The sequence below is a fragment of the Biomphalaria glabrata genome, chromosome 2 (genome assembly GCF_947242115.1).
Source record: "Biomphalaria glabrata chromosome 2, xgBioGlab47.1, whole genome shotgun sequence".
Taxonomy (NCBI): Eukaryota; Metazoa; Mollusca; class Gastropoda; family Planorbidae; genus Biomphalaria; species Biomphalaria glabrata.
In genome coordinates, this window is record NC_074712.1 from 26,671,753 (window position 1) to 26,695,399 (window position 23,647).

Here is a 23,647-nt window from a genome sequence, read left to right on the forward strand (position 1 = left end):
TCTTTAGATTTACTATTGACTAGCAAAATATCGCTTTTTTTTTAAAAGTTAGATTTAAAACTATATTTGTATACCAGTGACTATTCAAGTACATTAAGAATTTGAATTTCTTGTTTTGGTTAAAATTCGCCTTATTATATTTTTATTAAATGAAAGCTGACAATGCCGTTTTTTTTATTGCTAGTAGGATTGGTGTTTTCCATATTGAATGACAGTTTTCAGAGGATTTTGATAATTTCAGAAGATTTTCATGACTTTTTTGTATATATCACAATTTCATGAGAATTCCAGTTCAGAAACCCTTTAATAATAAGTTAAAATAATTTCTATAAAAATTTACACCTAGAATTTGTGCGGGGCCTATGAAAGTACAGGGCCCAGTGCGGCCGGATAGGTTGCAGTGGCCTAAGACCGACCTTGTAATTTTAATAGACTACATTATGATTATACTCATTTTATAGTACATAGCCGATGTAAATAGCATTTCACAAATAAAAAGGATTGATAATGATAAAAGTATTATTAATAGTTAAATAGTATCGGGAGGCAAACAGCATAATATGATAATATTAGTATTATTAGTAGGCCTATACTATTAGGTACTACTTAGTACTAGTATTACTTTACTTTACTAAACTTAAATTGAAACTAGCCTAGACTAGATAACACTATTAATAGTATTAACACTCAGATAACTATAATACTATAATATAAGTAATATAAAAATTATAAATTAAATAATTAGTTAAAATATAGATTCTAAATAATAATTATTATAAGAAGTATAAGACATTATAAGTATAATAAGTTAAGTTAGTTACTGTTAGTATTACTAGATCTAGATCTAGTGACTAGAATCGACTCAGTCTACATTCTAGATCTAGAATCTAGATCTAGATTCTAGTCTACTTTTTACTATTTTAGTTTATTAAAAAATTAAGACTATTATTTACTATTGAATTACTATTATTAGTTACTATATTCTAAATACTAAGAAAGTATTACCAATGGTATGATCTTACCAATTAACATAGTCCAAGATTTAGATAAGATTAAATTTAGATCTACTATGTCTAGATTAAAGATAGGGCCTGCCTATACTATTAATATTATACATCTAGAGCTAGACAATTTCCTAATTATGGATTGGTTTTTTTTATTCTCTCCCATCTTTATTATAATTAACAAAAAGCAAGTAGATCTACGGCTTCGTTGGCACTTAAAAAACGGTTTGAAAAGTATCTAGAATGATATTTTATTATTATCAATAAAAGACATGGGCAGGAGTATTCTTTTAAAAGCTAAATAAGTATCTAGCTAAATCTAAATGTATTTACAGGTAATATTGCGAAATTGAAATAATGTATAGACTGAAATAAACACAAGAGGTAAGCTCTTCCATGTCGAAAGTTTAATTAAAAATCACGTGAAAATCCTGAGTTCTGTTCATCGAGGGCTAAAAAAGGCTCTAAGCAAGCACCATTTTATCAAGCTTAGCGCTAAAAATCTAGATCAATATTCCAAGTCTCGTCCTTGTTAATCTATTTAATTACTTTATGATGATAAGTCTGCACTGTTCTTAAATGTACCGTTGTTCAATTCAATTAAGTACCCATTCATAACTTCATTGTCAATGATTGTCATTCTAATTCATTCATTCAAATTCATTGGATGACAGTGATTTAATTATCATTATGATATCATACTTGAAGATTTGACCTAACGAATTCTAGACTTAGGTATACCTGGTATAGATATTTAGACTACACTGCATAGTATAATACTAGATCTATATAACTATATCTATATACCTTCAATTTTGTAAACTATACTCAAGATAACTAAAGTAGTAAATTCTAAAATCCTTGCCAGTTTGTTACATTTTGTAGAAGAAAAAGGTATTCATAAAATAACCTAACGATAAACCATAGCATATATTATTAACACTGATTGACTAGATCTAGAGTCTAAGGTGGATTTTGGTAGAGGGGTCTTTATAATATAAGGAAGGCCAAATATTATCTAAGGCCTATTTCTTGTGTGAATGTTTAAGAGGGGTTGCACCAATAGTATTGCTATACATGTTTTAGGTTTTAAGATAGGGGGTATATTAAGATAAAAATCCCCCTGGGCCCCCAAAGAGGTCAAGCCCCCGGGCCCCAAAACAATGTAAAATTCCTAGCTACGCCCCCGGATGGCTTCAGACCTTGATGGTGTCAGAACTATTTACTGAGTAATCATAATCATCCTTCCTTTTTGAACAGTTGTGAACACATTGTCCAAGATGGAAATAAAAGCTCCATGCTGTCCAACAATATAGATAATTATGTGGCACATCCATTCAAAGTAGCATATTTTATTTCATACATTCAAGTTACCATCATTGCTGTCGAGAAGCAGCACTAAGTGGTAACAGCTAATTTATGTTGGCATTAACTCATTGGATTGGTCTATATGTAGTGCTCAAAATTTGAACGAATGAGGAATACTGAGATATAAATAACCCACCAAGAACCATGTCCTTCAAGGCAGCCTAGTTTTTGTTCTACAGCCAAGTTTTTGTCATACAGCTAGTAGTCTATTAAGGCAGCCAAGTTTTGTCCTACAGTCAAGGAGTACAACCACCATCAGATATTGTTGTCTTTACAGACTCCCAACCTACTCTGCAAGCACTTAACAGCAGCACCTCAAACAGCCCAAGAGAGTTGACAACTCTAATTGTGATAATCCATCAGATGATACCAAAATTAAATATCAATATCACACTACAGTGGATCCCCGGACATATTGGCGTCATGGGAAATGAAAAGGCAGATAAGCTATCAAAGGCAGGTTCATCTATGGAACAACCAGATAGACCTGTTAACTACCTCACCCTAAGGTCAATGTTAGTCAACAATCACAAAGAGGAGTGGCTCAATCAATGGGCACCAGGAAACACATGTACAAAGAAATGACTACACCTAACAAACTGGACAGTATTAACTTCCTTCCCTGCAAAGAACAATCTACAATTTTCCAACTAAGAACAGGACACACACCACTATTAAATTACCACCTGAACAAAATAAACTCCACACAACTCCCCCTTTGCAGACACTGCAACCGTAAACCATATCCTCTTTGAATGCCCCTCCCTAATCCACCTTAGGCAGACCCTACTTCCACTACAGCCCGACATAACCAACACCCTTTACGGCAGTGCTGAACAACTGAAGAAAACAGCACACTTTTTTTCCTTGGCACAGTCTGCGAAAAGAGCTCACAGCTCAGCAGCAATAAAGCTGGCTAGAAGGAGAAGAAGAACAAGTCCTACAGTCAAGTTTTTGTCATACAGCCAAGTAGTCTATTAAGGCAGCCAAGTTTTTGTCATATAGCCAAGTAGTCTATCAAGGCAGCCAAGTTTTTGTCATACAGCTAGTAGTCTATCAAGGCAGCCAAGTTTTTGTCATACAGCCAAGTAGTCTATCAAGGCAGCCAAGTTTTTGTCATACAGCCAAGTAGTCTATTAAGGCAGCCAAGTTTTTGTCATACAGCCAAGTAGTCTATTAAGGCAGCCAAGTTTTTGTCATACAGCCAAGTAGTCTATTAAGGCAGCCAAGTTTTTGTCATACAGCCAAGTAGTCTATCAAGGCAGACAAGTTTTTGTCATACAGCTAGTAGTCTATCCAGGCAGCCAAGTTTTTGTCATACAGCCAAGTAGTCTATCAAGGCAGCCAAGTTTTTGTCATACAGCCAAGTAGTCTATTAAGGCAGCCAAGTTTTTGTCATACAGCCAAGTAGTCTATTAAGGCAGCCAAGTTTTTGTCATACAGCCAAGTAGTCTATTAAGGCAGCCAAGTTTTTGTCATACAGCCAAGTAGTCTATCAAGGCAGCCAAGTTTTTGTCATACAGCCAAGTAGTCTATTAAGGCAGCCAAGCTTTTGTCATACAGCTAGTAGTCTATCCAGGCAGCCAAGTTTTTGTCATACAGCCAAGTAGTCTATTAAGGCAGCCAAGTTTTTGTCATACAGCCAAGTAGTCTATCAAGGCAGCCAAGTTTTTGTCATACAGCCAAGTAGTCTATCAAGGCAGCCAAGTTTTTGTCATACAGCTAGTAGTCTATCAAGGCAGCCAAGTTTTTGTCATACAGCCAAGTAGTCTATCAAGGCAGCCAAGTTTTTGTCATACAGCCAAGTAGTCTATTAAGGCAGCCAAGTTTTTGTCATACAGCCAAGTAGTCTATCAAGGCAGCCAAGTTTTTGTCATACAGCCAAGTAGTCTATCAAGGCAGCCAAGTTTTTGTCATACAGCTAGTAGTCTATCCAGGCAGCCAAGTTTTTGTCATACAGCCAAGTAGTCTATTAAGGCAGCCAAGTTTTTGTCATACAGCCAAGTAGTCTATTAAGGCAGCCAAGTTTTTGTCATACAGCCAAGTAGTCTATCAAGGCAGCCAAGTTTTTGTCATACAGCCAAGTAGTCTATTAAGGCAGCCAAGTTTTTGTCATACAGCCAAGTAGTCTATTAAGGCAGCCAAGTTTTTGTCATACAGCCAAGTAGTCTATTAAGGCAGCCAAGTTTTTGTCATACAGCCAAGTAGTCTATCAAGGCAGCCAAGTTTTTGTCATACAGCCAAGTAGTCTATTAAGGCAGCCAAGTTTTTGTCATACAGCCAAGTAGTCTATCAAGGCAGCCAAGTTTTTGTCATACAGCCAAGTAGTCTATTAAGGCAGCCAAGTTTTTGTCATACAGCTACTAGTCAGTCAAAGCAACCAAGATTTTTGGCACACAGCTGATTGACCATTCAAGCCAATAGCAACTAGAGACTTACATAAGGGTTGCCATAAAGTAATAAACCTAACCAGTGAGTTCAATATAAATTTGATGTCTAAACAGTCAGACCAAAAGAAAGTTGAAATCATTGTCTTAATGTCTCTGTGTTTGGAAGTGGGAGAATAAAAACAACAATGTTAACTTCTGGTCTGTTTATTGTATACACTCAATACACACAACAATTTTTCATAGCTGGGGCAAATTTTGCTTGCAAAGTTTTATTGATGTTTTAATTTTTTTTAGAATATCAATTTCCCCAATATTACATTTGATGAACTTGTTGATTATTGTTTTTTTCCCCTCAGGTCATATACAAACTTCTGAACCCAGAATGATCAAAATCTCATAAAAACCTTCAACTCAGTGCAAGATTTTTTTTTTGAGGCATGAAGACAGGAAAGCAAACTGCAACACAGATTTCAATATGGCAGAAGAGTTTCCATTAAACAACATTTGGATTAAACTTGTGTTGACATTGTCCACACCAATGGACATTGTTCAATGTCAACAGGATAACAACAAATGATCTTCATTGCATAAATGAAAACTAGATTTTCCCATTTCATTTTATATTATTTGGTATCAAGGGATCAAGGTTGCAGGCAAGGTAAAGGCAAATATTTCATTCTATTTTCTTTATATGAATATAGTTGCAAGCATTCTCCTATAAATAGGATTTATTTTCATAGTATGCTACACATATGTTAGATGTGGCAAAATATGTAGGTTGGAGCTGGGGCTGTGTAGCCATGGAAAATACTGCATTCCTCATTAATCTTTGGACATATTATTATTATGCTACACAATAAAAAATGACAATCTCTGTGTCCCTTGGTGCATACACAACTTCTAGGATGGTGCTTTACAAAATTTCTTTATATTATCCTGGCAGCCATTTCTTCTCTGAACACTCAGTCATCTTTCTGATGTTACTTGCAGAACTTTAGTCTGTCTTTGTTTCTCAGTCTTAGTCTTTATATTGGCTGTTTCATATCTCATGAGCAAACAACTCAACAAGTCCTCCTTTTACTATATCATATTCTTTTATAAAATTTATCTTTGACAGCTGTCAGGGGCATAACTAGGGATTTGGGGGCCTGGGGGGATTGACCTCAGATTGGTTCAGTATATCAGTAAACTTAACAAAAAATAATCATTAAGACTCTTCTAATGAATAATACCATTGTTTATTAGTTAAATTGTGCACAAGTGACAAATCTCAATTGATATTGCTTCATGTTGTGCATTATGTGCAGCAAAGAAATCTATAACATCATCTACATTGATACTTTGTAGTATTTGTGACTCCGCTGACATTAAAGCCTTGATGAGCCTTTCTTGCATCATTGTGCTCCTGAGATAGTTTTTGATGAACTTGAGCTTTGAGAATGATCTCTCACATGACGTAATGGAAGTGGCCTGAGTTAGCGGTATTCGGAGGAGGTTGCAAGGTTTGAGAACACATAATTACCATATGAAGCCTGTTTCCTCAATATATCTATTAGTAATTGTATTACTGGTTTGTTGATGAAAAGTACTCGTGCATTAATGACATCATTGAAAAAGCGATTTGCCATTTATTTCATCATACAAACAGGAAAAGTAGCACAGTTTGTCATAAGCGTGTGTTCATCTAACGGTGTCTTGGTTCAAGAAGAAAGGTATCCATTTTCTTTCCATTGGAATTTGCCCTTCATCTCCATATGAAATCTGTCACAACATGTTTGAATTGCAGTTCTATTGACAGTCCTACATTAGAACTCAACTTCCCATCAAGTCTTTTCTTTCTTCTGGTTGTTTTGATTACAGGGAATCCATAGTATTCAGTACCTTCTTTTGCTTTTTTGATGGATTGGGTCTTTGTCAGTTTCTCAACATTTTGCAGAAAGCATGAAAGGGTACTAATTTCTTCAGCAGCTTCCCGTATATGCAGTCCAGACTTTTGTAGTTTCTTCTGAAATATATTAATTGGGTGCAGGAGCTTTGACCAGAATTCCAAATAGGCAAATAAAAATAATTTTCCACTGCATGAAGAAGATTATGTGCTAATATTATATGATATTACGTCATTGTTGGTTGTTTATGTTTTGTGTGAAAGCAAAAGTATTCAAAGCATACAAAAGTGGGAAAGATCCGTATCTCGTTATGCTCGAGTATAGAAATACTCCGATAAGCAGACTGCCGTATTCACCATCACAACTGCTGATGAGTAGAAGACTCAGGGAATCATACCAACTGATCCCAAACTATTGAAACCATGCAGAGACATTACTCAATGAACGACAGATGAAAAGCAAAGTGAAATACAATGCAAAAGCAAGACTACCTAAAGATTATTCTGTCGGAGAGTTCATCTAGGTCAAACATGGCAGAAAGCAGTTGTCATAAAAAACATTTAGCACCCAGATCTTACATCATAAAGACAAACGATGGAAAAACATACAGATGAAATTGCTTTTTGAATAAGAGTTTCGATGAAGACATCTCTGGGTACAATGATACCGATGAAGACAATGAACTGCAAACTGTTGGAACAAACAAAACATCTAGAGAACTTGTTGTACCAGTCAAGACAACCAGAAGTGAACGAATTGTTAAAGTTCCTAGTAGATATCACTCTTAAGAACTTTAAAAGGAATTATGTAATAACAACTTCAAAAGGAAGGATGTGCTAATATTATATGATATTACGTCATTGTTTGTTGTTTATGTTTTGTGCGAAAGCAAAAGGATTAGATGGAAATAAAGAGTTTCCATTAGATTGAGAAAGATGACTATAGTCTGAATTTTACTTCTGAAATTATAGACACCAAACCCGAATAATGGACTATTCTAGCATTATTAAGAATAACTTTTGGATCTGTTATACTCGATTCGATTCTGTAAATTTTGCTTCACCGTTAATTAGTGTAGCCATAAAATACTTGCCATTTTGATCTATTCTTAGTAAAGGTAACAAGATACCTGGAATTCACTGTATATCATGCAGTTTTATTCATGGCAACAAAGTTTAAAATGTAAAACCAACTTAAAAAAAAAACTTTGATCTCTGTGGGAAAAAATATTTTTAAAATGTCAACAAAGTCAACATACTGATAGACCTAGATCTAGGTTAAGTCTTTGTTATAAAATTAATCCATAAATGTTTCCAAGTGTTTTATTCTAATGTAATGTTACTGTGAGTTATTTTTTGCACAAGTTTTATTCTTTCTGTTCCAACTCATGTTTTGGGGCTTGGTCTTAACTGCATTGCTGCTAAACCAAATGTACTTGACTTGATGGTGATTATGGTTATATACATACAGTCAACACAAATGTCAACACAACTTACGCAACTATAGTCTCTAACATCTTAGAAGCAGCAAAAAAAAACATCCCTTGAGGTCAAGTTAGGAAATACAAACCCTTTCGTACACCAGAATTAGAGGAATTAGTAAAAGAAAGAAACGTGGCCAGGAAGACTGTAGAAAAAAAAACCTACTAGAGAGAACAAGATGATGTACAACATGAAAACAAGCACACTACAGCAGTATTTATAGATGTTACAAGCCTATAATAGAGGGTGAAGAAAAGATCTATTTTTGAAGAAGAAAAGATTGGCATCAATGTAAGAATGTACAGCTGGATCAGGGCACTCCTAAAAAACAGAACCATCCAAACCCGATTCGAAGGTAAAAAAGCTTCAGCCCTAACTTGCACTTTTATCTTTATGAATGACCTCCTGGACCTCATTTCAGAAAATCCAACATATCTTGGTGTAAAATTAGACCAAAGACTGTCTCTAAAACACTTTATGGCAGATTTAAAAGAAAAAACCTTAAGACAGTTTTACCCTGGATACATCAGATCTGTAATGGATAACTGTCTATCCATACAAGTAGCCGCTAACAAAACCTATCAATCATCACTAGGCACAATCCTAAAGCAAGCCTTGCATCTAATCAGTGGAGGTATGAGAACTACTCCCACAGCGTCCTGTGAAATAGACTCCAATATTGAACCTTTTCAGTTAAAGCGCAACAGAGCAGCATTTGAAGCTATTGAGAGATACAGAAGATTGGAGTCAGTATAAGTAAAAGCTATTTAATGTATGCTCTTGATATATGTATATAGACCGGCTCTCACTACCATAAAGAAGAGTGCTCACAACACAGGCATTGTAGATTAAGATTTTGATTGCTGTGGTCAATAATACTTGAAAAGTAGGATTTCAATGTGCCTTCTATAGAAAAGTTTGCTTACCCCTGTTCTTTGGGAATAAAAACTGCATGTTAATGCTATGCATAAAATTTAGACAAGAATTAAAGTAATGGTGTTTAAACATTTCTGCATGTTAATGCTATGCATACAATTTAGACAAGAATTAAAGTTTAAACACTTCTTGTTTTCTTTTTCTCACACCCCTCAGCAACAAGTGGTGCCTGCCTGGTCAAGACACTTCAGCCTGTTGTTTCATTGAATCCTGCCCTCTGCCATCCCCTGCCATCCTGCAGGAGGTTTGTGCTAGGATATAATATTTATTTCTAAAGAACGTAAAACAAAACAAAAAAATATATTTTAATAAATGGTGAGTATGTATTTTTTTCCCCACTTTATTTTGAATATAATTATTATTTAGTAAAAAAAAAAAAAGTAAAGTTCCCCTATCTTTAACTTATATGAAAAGCAGTTATATTTTTGTCTTAGTTTTAACTTAAAATCTCATAAAGAGTAAATTACTTTTGAGTGAAATATTTCATATTGAAAAAGAGCTTATTAACTGTCTGTCAAATTAATGTACTAACTTAAGAGCACATTATTTGTAGGTAAAGAAATTAAAATTTTTCAATTTCTATGTTTCAGAACTCTTTAGTTGACCCAGTTTAATTTTTTTTTGTCATTGATTGGGTCATGACAATAGAAATGGCATACAATGGACCTGGTGACCTTAATGGACCTATTGGCATCTGGCTCTTTTTTTTGTACACAACAAAGTGCTCATACAATGGACCTGTTGGTATCTGCCTCCTCTCCCATACACAACAAAGTGCTCATACAATGGTCCTGATGGCACTTGCCTCCTCTCCAATACACAACAAAGTGCTCAAACAATAGACCTAATGGCATCTGTCTCCTCTCCCATACTAACAAAGTGCTCAGGCCAAACTGATCAGAGTGACAAAGAAGCAAACAAGACTGGACAACAAAAGAAAACTGAAGTTATGAGAATTAATAACAAACAAGAGAGCCCAGGCATACTATAGGTGGAGAAATCTAAGACCATTTTGTTTGCCTATCTGTGAAGTGGGGATAATCAAAACAGTGAAATTAAAGACAATATAAGACATTGCATTGATAAAGCTAGGTTTGCCTGTCATTCCAAAGCACTTTCTTTAAAGAACAAGAACCAAATTCTAACACAAATGTAGAGAGTCAAAAGACAAATATAAAAAACTCAAGATCTTTGCCAACAAGTGCCTATGTTGGTTACTGAGAATCAGGTGGTCCAAAAGACATCTACTGTTAAATTGTGAGAGAGAACTGAGCAGAAAAAAAAGTGTTAGGCTGTAACAGATGTGGTAGAGGTCAGTCATCAGTGAAGCTAAGGATTATGAAATAAACTGGGAGCAGATAAAGAAAGCTGCTCAGAATAGACTTTGGCAGATTGTTCTGGTTGCAGCTCTATGCTCACCTGGGATACACAGGAACAAGTCAAGTAAGTCAATTTTTAGTGTTGATCTGCTTTCTATGAGCAATAGCTTGATTTTTCTATTCCATCTTTTGTCTTGACAACTATCATATTCTTGCATCATTTCTGTGACTAGTAGCATTCTTATCATAAAACTGAAATATTTTTTCATTGCATTGTCTTTGTTCAAAGAATCTAGTTTTAATTTATTTTTTATTCACTTAATTTAAGCTTGAGATTTCTAGTTGAAAGGAATAACTTAAAAAATAAATAATTTGCTCCTGTGGGTCTCACATGTATTGAGGCAAATCTCACATTCATATTTAAGAAATATAAGAAGACAAAGAAGGTGAGTTAGGGATTAAATATATTTCAATGTCAAGATAAGAACATGGACAAAGAGGATTTTAAAAATTTTCTAATAATTAAATCTAGAAAAAGATCTCTATATTTCAAAGAAGAGATGAAGTAAATCATGATCACATGGGCCAATCTTCTGTCATTATTTTAAATTGTAAAATGTTTTGGCCGGATGAAATTTACCATATGAAGTTTGACTGCATCTTGTTTATTTTTATTATCACCAAAATAATGTGAACAATATGCAGATAAAATCTACTGTTAAAATCAAAGGATATTGAATAGTCTCTGTAACACTTTACATGATAATAGTCCCATCTTCTTTCTTAGTTTAATTCAGGCAAAGTCTTGGTTGAAGACTATGTTTGATTTGATACATTCTTCAATAGTGCTTTCTATTTGAAAAGTCATTCTGACACAAAATAAAATAATGTAATATTTTGCTGGAAAAAATAAAAAAATTGAATAACATTTTTTATCATGATTTATTAATATAGAACAGACCTACATAGGTTAATGTTAATTCTTTTCTTTTTATGCCATCATATTTAATTCAGAAAGGTCATAGATTCATTTTCATAAATGTATTACAACTACATACAAATATAATATTAAATTTAATTAATTAGTCTTTTCGATCTTTTAATTTTCAGGCTAAGAATTACATATGAATTGGATAATAGTATAATATTAATGACATTTGCTAACTTGAACATTTGATGTGGTGATGGTAACTACAATAGATCTACATCAGGTCAGATTTTTGCTTTTGTTATTACTAAATTATAGTTTCAGAATTAACAGTGTTGGAGGTTATTAAATATTAAATATTCCATTCATTTGCTAATAATAATACTCTTGATTGTCCATAAGGAAATTTGTCTTACAATTTGTGCTTTACATCAAACAAAACATTATAACTATAAAAAAACAAAATGAACATTCACACCATACTCACTCATAACTTACATGTGAAAAGTTTTATATCAGATTCTTTCTATTTAATGATTTGATTGCCAAATGTATTTTGTTTTGTTGCTTTTTTAAAATAATTTTTCATGATCAAGATGTCTGACTTCTATAAACTGAGTGGTTGATATGGAAACAGTAATTGTCATCAATCTAAATCAGGTAATATTTTTACTTACAAATTTTTATTAGCTCTTATTGTGATAAGTTAACTTCTAATCAGTTACATTGTGATAGAAAAATACCATCACACTTTTGTAAAACAGATCTACAGTGTGTACCTTAGGTTTTTATTCAGAACAAGAAGATACACTTAGTTAATCTTTTTGTGGTGAAAATTTGATGCATATAGCTATTTTTTTTAAAACAATAATTGAAATGAAAGTTGATACTGTAGTGCATTAAATCACCTATAGAAGTTGAGAGTTTAAGAAACTGTTCTAACTTTATTGCAAGTATATAGTTTTGAAAACTAGGCATATTGTTTTATTTTTGTTTTAAAGTATTTTATTTATTTTAAAAGTTGTCTCTCTTTTTTACACTGTTAGACATGACTTTTTAAAACTAGAAATTACACTTATTATTACACTTATTGGCCAATGAAATAATAAATATTAAGTTCCTTAGTATTTTTCACACTTGTTAAAGGCAAAAAATGATGTCTAGTAACACAAAAATATCAATTTCATTTTAGGACACAGTGGCTCTCAACTTCAGGTGCAAAAAAAAAATAATGCTGGTGTAGACATTTTATTAAAAAAAAATATTTTGTTTACAAACTACAAAACTATGCACAAATGAAAGGGATACTAAAAGTCACACATGGTTGTGCCTTAGAAAGATAGTTGCATTGGGGTTGGCAAAAGAAAAAAGGGGTTTAATGCCAAAATAATATATAGCCAGCCAAGAGTTTATTCCTGATACATTTTAATATAGGCAAAATGCTATAGCTCAAAACTGTTCAAAAGGGAAGAAAAGAGAGATGTTGAAGAGTAATTCGATAAAAATAATTTTTGTAACCATTAAAATTGCATGCTAATTACTAAAAGAAAAGGCCCTTATACTATGGATAAGATACGTTATTTTTTTAAGTGTTGTGTTTTACACATGAATATAAAGATAAAAATTATTTGAGACAAATATTATTAAAAATTACAATTTGCTTTGTAATTAAAACTAAGATGATGAAAATAATACAGCAGATCAATGACTATGTTTTATTTTTTATTTTGCATGACACGCAAGAATGTTGTGAACTAAGGAACAAGAGTTCTGATGTCTGCTTACTGTACAGACAGTAGTTCAAGAGGACTAGATCAGGTCATGTATTCACATTTATTATCTCCCCTAGTTTTTAGTTTGTTTAATATGTTTCAGATGATCCTTCAGATTTGAAGAGTATTACATCCCAGTTCAAACTTCTCACAGGATGACTGGGGATTTACCAAATCCAGAGCACATACCACATGACCAGGCAGTCATCCTATACATTAAAGTGTTGCATGGGTCTCATACATTACACTTAATTTCTTTTATTTATCATTTATATTGTTAGATGATTCTGACCCATTTAAACATACAATCTAATGCTTGGTAAATTGTATTTCTTAGAAATGTTCATCCATTAGTGTTATCATATGCTGAGTTGTTTATAAATTACGATAATATGATGCCTTTAGTAGAAAACCTAACGTAAAAATTTGTCATAAACTAATTTCTCAATGAAAGCTTAAGAATTACTCAGTAACAATTAAAATATCGTGAGATCATTTAAAAGAAATTAATTTGGTACTAATTAAAAAAGAAAATAAAGTGATTATTATATGACATTAGAAATTAAACTTAATAACAATTAAATATAATATTAGACAAGTACTATCAAGCACAATATTTAACCCTACCAGATCTTAAAACCTAAACCAAATTGTCCCCAATGCTGGAGTTCCAGAGCCCCACTCCTTTATTTCTTACTATCCTTCTGGCTGTAATAAAGTTAAAGGGACTGCTGTGACCATGCCTTGTATCAGGAAGAGGAGCCTCCTTCATTTGATACATATACCAAAGCACTTTTAAAATTGATGAAAGACAATACATCTTTATTTTTCTCAAATACAATCTCTTTATTTTTCTGAAATACAATCTCTTTATTTTTCTCTTATTCCATTTTTAATCCAGATGTTTTCATAACAGATCCATACAATAACAATATTATTTCTAATTCAACTACATCAGCTTACAAGCTTAACTTTTTATCTAGTCATTCTGACGGCTACATAAAATTCACCTTTTGATGTCCCACCATCAAACTTAAATACTCTTTACATGTCCTTCTATGTAATTTGTTTTCTTCAACCAACAAACCAAACAATGTCTCCAACCAATCATACTTCATTAAACTAAGATTTGTTCAAGTTTGTACGCATCAAGCAATTTTACTTTACTTTCTTCTCCTATGAACATTTTGAGAGATGACATTGCTTCCTTATACAGTGATTCCCAATGAACTTTGTTTATACCTGTCAAAACAAGCATTTTCTCAATTGCTGTAATCCTTGCTTTCCCAGCACCAGAATTTCAGGCAGCCTCATTGGTTTTCTATTGTCCCAAACTTAGTGTTAAATTAAACAATAAAATCTTGTATTGGCTGATCTTCACCCTGATTAAAATCTTAAAATTTCTCAAATTTTTAAAGATATCTGTAAGCTTGTTTTGTATGGAGCTGTCTAGAAACTTCATGAGAATATTAAAACCTATCATGCATTTAAGATCTGACAGTTGTACCTGTTCGAATACTTACATGCATTTTTTATTTGATAGTAAGGAAAACACTTTGGCTCTCTCTTTTTTCTCTGATTTCAGGTCAGTGATACTAGTAGCTGTTGCATTTACAATTAATAATTCACAATTGAATTTTATTTATACAGTAACATGCAACACACAATATTACAATATTAATTCCCTTGCTAAGGGGAATAATTCTAAAATGTGACAAAATACACATTTACACAATATCATCTCCCTTATTTACAGCTTTCTTTAATTCCTTTCAAAATTATTGAATGAATCTTTTTTTTTTACTTTAAAATGTGACTGCAATACACATATATACACTTATGCACAAACAAACACATATATACATTATACACACTTAAAACACATACAAACATCATTTTTTCTTTTTAGCAATGCATAAATACAGACTATTTCAGCCCACTGACTCAACAAATCATACCCTTTATTTTGGAAATATTCTCCTCAAATTTAAAACAGTAACAGCTAGATAAACTTGAATGTGTGGAAGGATAGTACTAACCAATGAGCTCTTTATAGAAACTCATCATCATAAACATTTTATTTACAGTTCATTTTAGTCATATAGTTACATTATCTTATCTTATTCATTTAGTTAGAATCATCTTTTTCATATTGAAATTTTCATTTGCTTTATGCATTTAGGTAGAATCATCATCATAATCATTTTGAAACTACATTTATTTAAATTGGCATCATAATTTTATATTTCTATTCACCATTTAGTTTAATTATCATCATAATCATCATAATTATCATCTAGAGATCTGGTAACTATTATTATTCATTTAGTTTTGTATTGCCAGAATGACATTATCATTATCCTGTGTTCTTTTTAAAAATTCATTTTGTTAGATATCGTAGATGTTACCTATATCATTCTATTGATATGTAAGCTTCATTTTACATAAGTAATGTTAAGTTTAAATTATTTTACTTTGCTAGTAATAAAACCTTTGCAGAAATTTAATTTTCTCTTTCATGTTGAATTTGTTACTAAAAAAAAAAGAAAGAAAAAAAAAAGATAAACAATAAAGAAAAAAAAAAAAACACAAAAGGAAAGAAAAAAAGTAAAAAAAGAAAAAGAATTAAAACATTAAATGAAAATTAATATTCATTAGTATAACATAATCATCCTCATTCATTTTGCTCATTTAGTTATCTTTATTGCTATCATATTGTTCATTAAGTTCATCCATTTCATTTATTTAGTTGGATTTCATTATTATCATTTTGTATCATTATTTCATTTTCATTTAGTTTTCATTTGTCTAATGTAGTTAGACAAATAGCTAGTTCAATATCATTTTGTATCATTCATGATTCATAATCATTCATTTCATTCATTAGGTTGGATTTCATTATTATCATTTTGATTTATTATTTCATTTAAGTTACATGTCATCATCATTATCCCCATTTTCATTTAGTTTTCATTTGGCAAATTTAGTTACATTTTATCCTCATTATCATCTTCAAATATCTAGTTCAATATCATTTTGTATCATTAATCATTCATTTCATTCATTTAGTTGTATTTCATCATTTTCATTTTGTATCGTTAATTCATTTAAGTTATCATTTGAGTTATCATCATTATCCCCATTTCATAAAGTTTTCATTTTGCTAATTTAGTTATATTTCATCCTCATTATCATCTTCAAATATCTAGTTCAATATCATTTTGTATCATTAATCATTCATTTAGTTGTATTTCATTATTATCATTTTGTATCATCAAGTCATTTATCATTATCCCCATTTTCATTTAGTTTTTATTTTGCTAATTTAGTTACATTTCATCTTCATTTTCATCTTCAAATATCTAGTTCAATATCATTTTGTATCATTAATCATTCCTTTAGTTAGATTTAATTATTATTATTTTGTATCATCAGTTCATTTATCATTATCCCCATTTTCATTCAGTTTTTATTTTGCTAATTTAGTTACATTTCATCCTCATTATCGTCTAGTTCAATATCATTTTGTATCATTAATCATTCACTTCATTCATTTAGTTGTATTTCATCATTTTCATTGTGTATCATTAATTCATTTAAGTTATCATCATTTGAGTTATCATCATTATCCCCATTTCATATAGTTTTCATTTTGCTAATTTAGTTACATTTCATCCTCATTTTCATCTTCAAATATCTAGTTCGATATCATTTTGTATCATTAATCATTCGTTTCATTAATTTAGTTGTATTTCATTATTATCATTTTGTATCATCAAGTCATTTATCATTATCCCCATTTTTATTTAGTTTTTCATTTTGCTAATTTAGTTACATTTCATCTTCATTTTCATCTTAAATATATCTAGTTCAATATCATTTTGTATCATTAATCATTCATTTCATTCATTTAGTTGTATTTCATTATTATCATTTTGTATCATCAAGTCATTTATCATTATCCCCATTTTCATTCAGTTTTTATTTTGCTAATTTAGTTACATTTCATCCTCATTATCGTCTAGTTCAATATCATTTTGTATCATTAATCATTCACTTCATTCATTTAGTTGTATTTCATCATTTTCATTGTGTATCATTAATTCATTTAAGTTATCATCATTTGAGTTATCATCATTATCCCCATTTCATATAGTTTTCATTTTGCTAATTTAGTTACATTTCATCCTCATTTTCATCTTCAAATATCTAGTTTGATATCATTTTTATCATTAATCATTTGTTTCATTAATTTAGTTGTATTTCATTATTATCATTTTGTATCATCAAGTCATTTATCATTATCCCCATTTTCATTTAGTTTTTATTTTGCTAATTTAGTTACGTTTCATCTTCATTATCGTCTAGTTCAATATCATTTTGTATCATTAATCATTCACTTCATTCTTTAGTTGTATTTCATCATTTTCATTTTGTATCATTAATTCATTTAACTTATCATCATTTGAGTTATCATCATTATCCCCATTTCATATAGTTTTCATTTTGCTAATTTAGTTACATTTCATCCTCATTTTCATCTTCAAATATCTAGTTCGATATCATTTTGTATCATTAATCATTCATTTCATTAATTTAGTTGTATTTCATTATTATCATTTGTATCAAGTCATTTATCATTATCCCCAGTTTCATTTAGTTTTCATTTTGTTAATTTAGTTACATTTCATCCTCATTATCATCTTTAAATATCTAGTTCAATATCATTTTGTATCATTAATCTTTCATTTCATTCATTTCATTTTTTTTATCAGTTAATTTATTTTATTCATTTAAGTTACATATCATCATCATTTGAAATAATTTTTTATTTAGTTAGATGCAATCTTTATCATCATTTATATCATTATTCATTCTTTTTTTTTTTAGCTAGACGTAATTATCATTTTGAAATATTATTCATTTTGTTCATTTAAATATCATTTTGACATATTATTAATTTTAGTATCATTATTCATTGAATTTTTCATTTGGTTAGTTTCCATTATTTACCGTTTGTATCTTTATTCATTTGATTAATTTAGATTTATCATCATTATCATCAGTTTAAAATATTTATTAATTTTTATTATTCAATTATATTTCATTGTCATTATCATCTTAATATTATTTATTTATTTTATTGATTTAATTAGATTTGATTATTATCATTTTGTATCATTATTCATCATTCATTTTATTTTGTAACATTTATTTTATTCATTTAGTTAAATAGCATGTTTATTATCTTACAATATTTATATATTCTATTTATACATTTAGTTAGATAACATCATTATTATAATTTTTGGTCATTTAATTTAATGCCATCATCATTGTTATCAAAGAAAAAGTCTGATATTTCATTGAATAAACAATGAGAACTGAAAATATTTCAACAATGTTTAATTCTCAGTGTTCATTTAATTAGATATCATTCTTTTTTTCATTTTTGTACTTTTGTTAAATATCATTTTATTTAGTTAGTTATCATGATTTTGAAAGATTCATTCATTATATACTTCTCAATAAACATCATTTTCATCTTGAATAGTATTCATTTAAATAAATTTCATCATTATCATCATCATTTAAAAGTATTATGATTTCCTAAATATATGATCATCATTTCTCACTCTATAAAATTTAACACAAGATTTATATTTATTATATCATCTCTTTTAATGAGATTAAAATGTTAATTTATTGAAATCATTTTGAATATTATTTGAAAAGTCTCCTCATAAAATATTTAATGTAATGGGATTCTCATTGTTCATTTATTGTGTATCATCATCATACAATTTTGAAATTGTTTTCATTCTTATTGTTAGCACTCATTCATGTCATCATTTAATACAAGTTTTATGTCCACTTCTAATTTATTGAGATGTCATTCAGTTTCAATTTGCAATTTTCATCTTTATTTGACATTGGTTAGGTTTCTTTCCATCTTATTTCTTATGAATAATAATACTGGGAGGTAATTATTTGAAAAATGAGGGATATGATAGTTGTTCAAACTCAACACTCACTCACTTACTTATTCCTGTGAACTCCCTGGGGAGCCAGAACCACACCTCTCCACCAAACTTGGTGCTGAGCAGCTTTCTTTATCTACTTCAATGTAATTCCAGTATCTTCAGCTTAACTGATGACTGACCTCTTCCAGATTTGCTTTCTTCTTTCCTTGTGGATTCCAATCAAGTTCCTTGCAACATTGGTAATTTTCGCAGGGTGTGTCCTATCCAGCTCTACTTTCATTTTTTGATATTTTGAGCTGTGTGTTTCTGTCTGGTTCTCTCCAACAGTAGTTATCTTTTCCGGCCACCTAATTCCCAATATACGGCAGAGCCAAAGGTCAGAGCTTTTTCATATTTGTTTTTGTGACTCTCCATGTCTCTGAAACATATATATTTATATAGCTCCTCCTTCATGATCTAAGATGAGCACATTTCTCAAATCCTATTGACTCAATTACTGCAAAATCCAATCATTGCTTTAAAAATCTGGCTGCATATGTGGCATGGGTAAGATTGGTCAGGAGCGATTGAAAGCTAGTGCTTCCCAGTCATGAATGTCAATATCACACTCTTTGAATGAGCTCTTGAGAGTGTCTTTGCTTGTATTGACCTCCCTGAGAGCGCTTTCCTGCACACAACTCTCCTTATATCTGAAACCTACAGAAACTTAACATTTCTGTTATAGATTTAGTTCTTGTTTTGTAAAGACAGTGTCTTGGAGCACCAGATTGCTTATAGATTACTAAATCTTCTTCTTAGTTTAGTAAAGTGTTCTGCATTGAGGATCTTCTCCCCCTGTAGTATTACACTAGGCCTACAGAATCTGCCTGACAATAGAACTTAAGAAAAATAAAATAACTTGTCATATAACAAAAATATTGCATCAAACCCAAAAATCAGACAGGTCTTTTGACTTCTTTTTTTTCTCTGTGCTAATGTGTAAAGAACATGAACAATAAAACATTATGAGAAACAGTGCATCTATTTAAATGTATTTAAATGTAATTATTAATCTTTAATACTTAATTGTCTATACCTTCTGTTTTCTTGTCTTTTTTTTTATAGACTACAAACATTACTTCAAAAAAAGATAATTTTGTCCTACACATTTCATGTGTAAATCTGGTCATGTGTTGATCAATGACTTAAACTCTGCTATGTCATTGGTTTTCCCTTGCTGATTCAGGCAGCCCATTTCATTTTCTAATGACATTAGGGAAGAAGGAGCACTTTGTTCTAGTGTATAGAATAAGACATGTGCCTCTTGTATGCTTTATTATCCCTAATTCTTGTCACACTGAAAATTAAAAGCTCTAAATAGAAATCTCTATTTGTAAACCAATGTCTTAATCCCACCAGCCCAGAGTCCTTGAACTAAATTGTTTATATTAATAAGCTCCTGAGCATTTAAAGCAAAAAAAAAAACTAACATCATCTAGTTAACTCATTCGCTATGATTGATCCAGGAATGGACCTTTTCTATCCTATCGAAAGTTATAGATGTGAGACAAATTTTTTTATTTCACTTTCTTGTTGAAGTTCTTGGTTCATTAATCATATATTTCATTGTGAATTTTTCATATATTTTCCAAATAAAATCACATTCAATTTTACAACATGGATGTAGCCATTTGCAATAGCTTATTAAAATAGTTTAGGCACAAGTTGTTAGTTTTTTTTAGATTCTGACAAAAATTCTTAAGGTGAAAAATCCCCTCTTTACAGAATTTACAGATATAGGTATCTACAAAAATTCCTTAAGGTGGTCTCAAGGTCTGGTAGAGTTAAATATTGTTTTAAAATGTCCTTAATTTGCTTGTAAATATTTGTTAACTACCTTACTTAAATATTATCTTAGATATATTGAAAGATAAAAAGAAATTAAATTCTTTTGAACTTTTTAAAATCTATAATTTAAATAAATTCTTGTAATATTAAACAAAACTTAAAACATTGCAGTAACATTTGCTTAAAAACAAAATATTAAACAGTAATAAAGTAACAATATGACTAAATGCATAACACGTAGGATGTAATCATCTTATTTTTTGAAGTAATGTTTGTATTATGTAAGATATCACTCACCAGCTTGACATGTAAAATATTAGAACACATAATATGTAGCTACACCAAAAACAACTTGGATAAACATTATGTCTATATTCCATACCAACATGGCTTTAGAAAATATTAATCAATTAAAAAATATCAAAACATAAAGTAGGAACATCAATGAATATTCACATTTGACTATAGTAGTACCATTCTTTAAATCATTTAACTAGGGGATAGTCTTCAGTCAAAAACAAAGAAATTGGGATTATGAATAAATATTGACATATGACTATAGTAGCACCATTCTTTAAATCATTTAACTTTAAGATAGTCTTCAGGACAGAAAATAAAAAGTAAAGTAATAAAAATGAATGAAACACTAAATCATAACTTATCAACTAGAGCTGAGGCCCATGTTTTTTCAATGTCCAAAGCTTTCTTGGTCACTGTCTCTCAAGCTAGTGCCGTCTGGGTCTATGTCTTCCCAATGGTCTATATCAATGTTCACTGTTTTTAGGTCTTGTTTTATTACATCCTCGTAACAGAGGTGTGGGCGGCTAGTTTTTCTTAAGCCAGACTCGAGTAGCCCATAAAGAAAGATTTTCAGGATGCGATTGTCCTCCATTCAGCGAACAGACAGCATTGTCTGAGGATTGTAAAGATGCTTATAAGGCCCCATTCATGTCAGGATCTCAGTATTGCACACACTCTTGTGCCATGTGATTTTTAAGATCCTTCGAAGGCAGTTCAAGTGAAATGAGTTTAGTTTTCTCTCTTGCTTTGCATAGGTTGTCCACAACTGACAGCTGTACAGTAGCATACTAAGGATGCATATTGGTGGCTGTAGTAAGCTTTTGGTTTTCCTAAATTCTTGTTCATAGTCTAGCAAACATCAATGCGGCCTTCTCTATGCGATTTTAATCTCCTCTTCTAGAGACAGGTTATCTTGAATTGATTGCATATATACAAGTATAAAAGATAATTTTAATACAGTTCTTCTTAAAGTATTAAATGTTGGCATCAACAAAAGGATAAAATACTAAAAACTAAATAAAGTAATAAAGTATTAATTTTTCTATAGAATTTATGAAAGCATAATAAATATTATAAACTATAAAATAAAGTATATTTTATGCTAGCTTTAACAACTTAACATAAAACACTGAACCATTATCCTCAAATACAAAAACAATATCTTATAAAATACTCAGAAAGATACAAAGATAAAGGCACATTTCATATGCTAAGAAAAATTTGTACAAATATTCCTTCTTCCCTAGTGCTATTAAAGCATGAAATGGGTTGCATGAGCCAGCCAGGAAAACCAGTGACTTGGCAGAATTTAAGTCATTAGTTAACATTCATGACTAGATGCATGACGCATAGGATGTAAACATCTTCTTTTTTGAAGTAACGTCTGTATTATATAAGATAAGATTTTCTTAAGAAGAGTGTGTATTCAAGTTGACACATAGATTATGAGATTATGGCTAAAAGGTCTTCTTATTTTTATTGAGCATAATGGGTACTTGACATTCATTAGTGAAAATAAAGGTGATTTGTGCTGACCACATTACATCCTCATTAGTCATTGATCATGGAAATAAGTAAATAAAATCACCATGGTGGTGAAAAACTTCAGACACCTTGGTCTTTTAGAAAGAAGGATTGTTAATCTGATGTACAAATATCAGATTAAGTTAGCAACTTAGTAAACCGATTTGTGTTTCTCAGTTTAATTCTGTTCAATTCACCACATTTTTATACACATTACATAATTAATATTAGGCGAAAATGTTTCTGATGATTAAGTACCAAATTTAGATTTAGTATTAGGGTGAAATTCCTCCATTCTTATACACACTGAAAAACTAATAGTAGGAGCACCAGTTGTACATTAATTTAGTAGTTTAATTTTACATTTATTTATTGATCACTTGGATTTGTGCTGATGTTTATCAGATGTCGGGTATGTTATTTAGTTGGCATTTTAGTGGGCCAATTAATTAGCAATGCCATTATACACTTTGGATAATGCTTCAAAACCTAAAAAGCTTAATGTTAATAATAATAATAATAAGGCTTGCCTTCGAGTCCGAAGATTAATGAGGAATACAGTATTTCCCATGGCTGCGCAGCCCCAGCTGTGACCTGCATATTTTGACACATCCGGGGCAAGCATAACCATTGTCCACAGGTGGTCGATTTAGATTTTCTTTTCGCCGCCTGAGTTTGTCCTCGGCAGCGGATTTTCTTTTGGTCTCATATGTATCGTGCGTGACCTCCAGCTGTCTTGTTCCGATGCTGCATGCAGCCAGGTGCTCTCTTCTTTGTCAGTCAAGGAAAAGTGATGCCTAAGCTGGTCTTTGAAGCGTTTCCGTGGGGCGCCTCTGTTACGTCGACCACCTTTTAGCTCAACAAAAAAATACTGTCTTTGGCATACCTTTGTCTCCCATATGGGATACGTGCCCTGCCTAGCGTAGTT

General features: G+C 31.1%; 2 long non-coding RNA genes across 14 annotated transcripts in view; one reads left to right on the plus strand and one right to left on the minus strand.

Annotated features, from left to right (window-relative positions):
• Positions 1-1,307, minus strand: part of LOC106057667 (uncharacterized) — a 30,596-nt gene extending 29,289 nt beyond the window's left edge. For 3 of the 13 annotated variants that reach the window (XR_008776503.1, XR_008776497.1, XR_008776504.1), the window contains exon 1: positions 1,023-1,303. This is a non-coding gene — a long non-coding RNA (uncharacterized LOC106057667). Of the gene's footprint in view, positions 1-1,022 lie in introns of all 13 variants that reach the window. The other 10 variants (XR_008776506.1, XR_008776494.1, XR_008776499.1 and 7 more) reach the window with 8 other exon arrangements.
• Positions 1,308-9,669: 8,362 nt separating this feature from the next.
• Positions 9,670-15,497, plus strand: LOC106057674 (uncharacterized). Its single transcript, XR_001215863.2, has 4 exons — positions 9,670-10,508; positions 11,495-11,595; positions 11,909-11,972; positions 13,056-15,497. It is a non-coding gene; the product is annotated as an uncharacterized LOC106057674 (long non-coding RNA).
• The last annotated feature ends 8,150 nt before the right edge of the window (positions 15,498-23,647 follow it).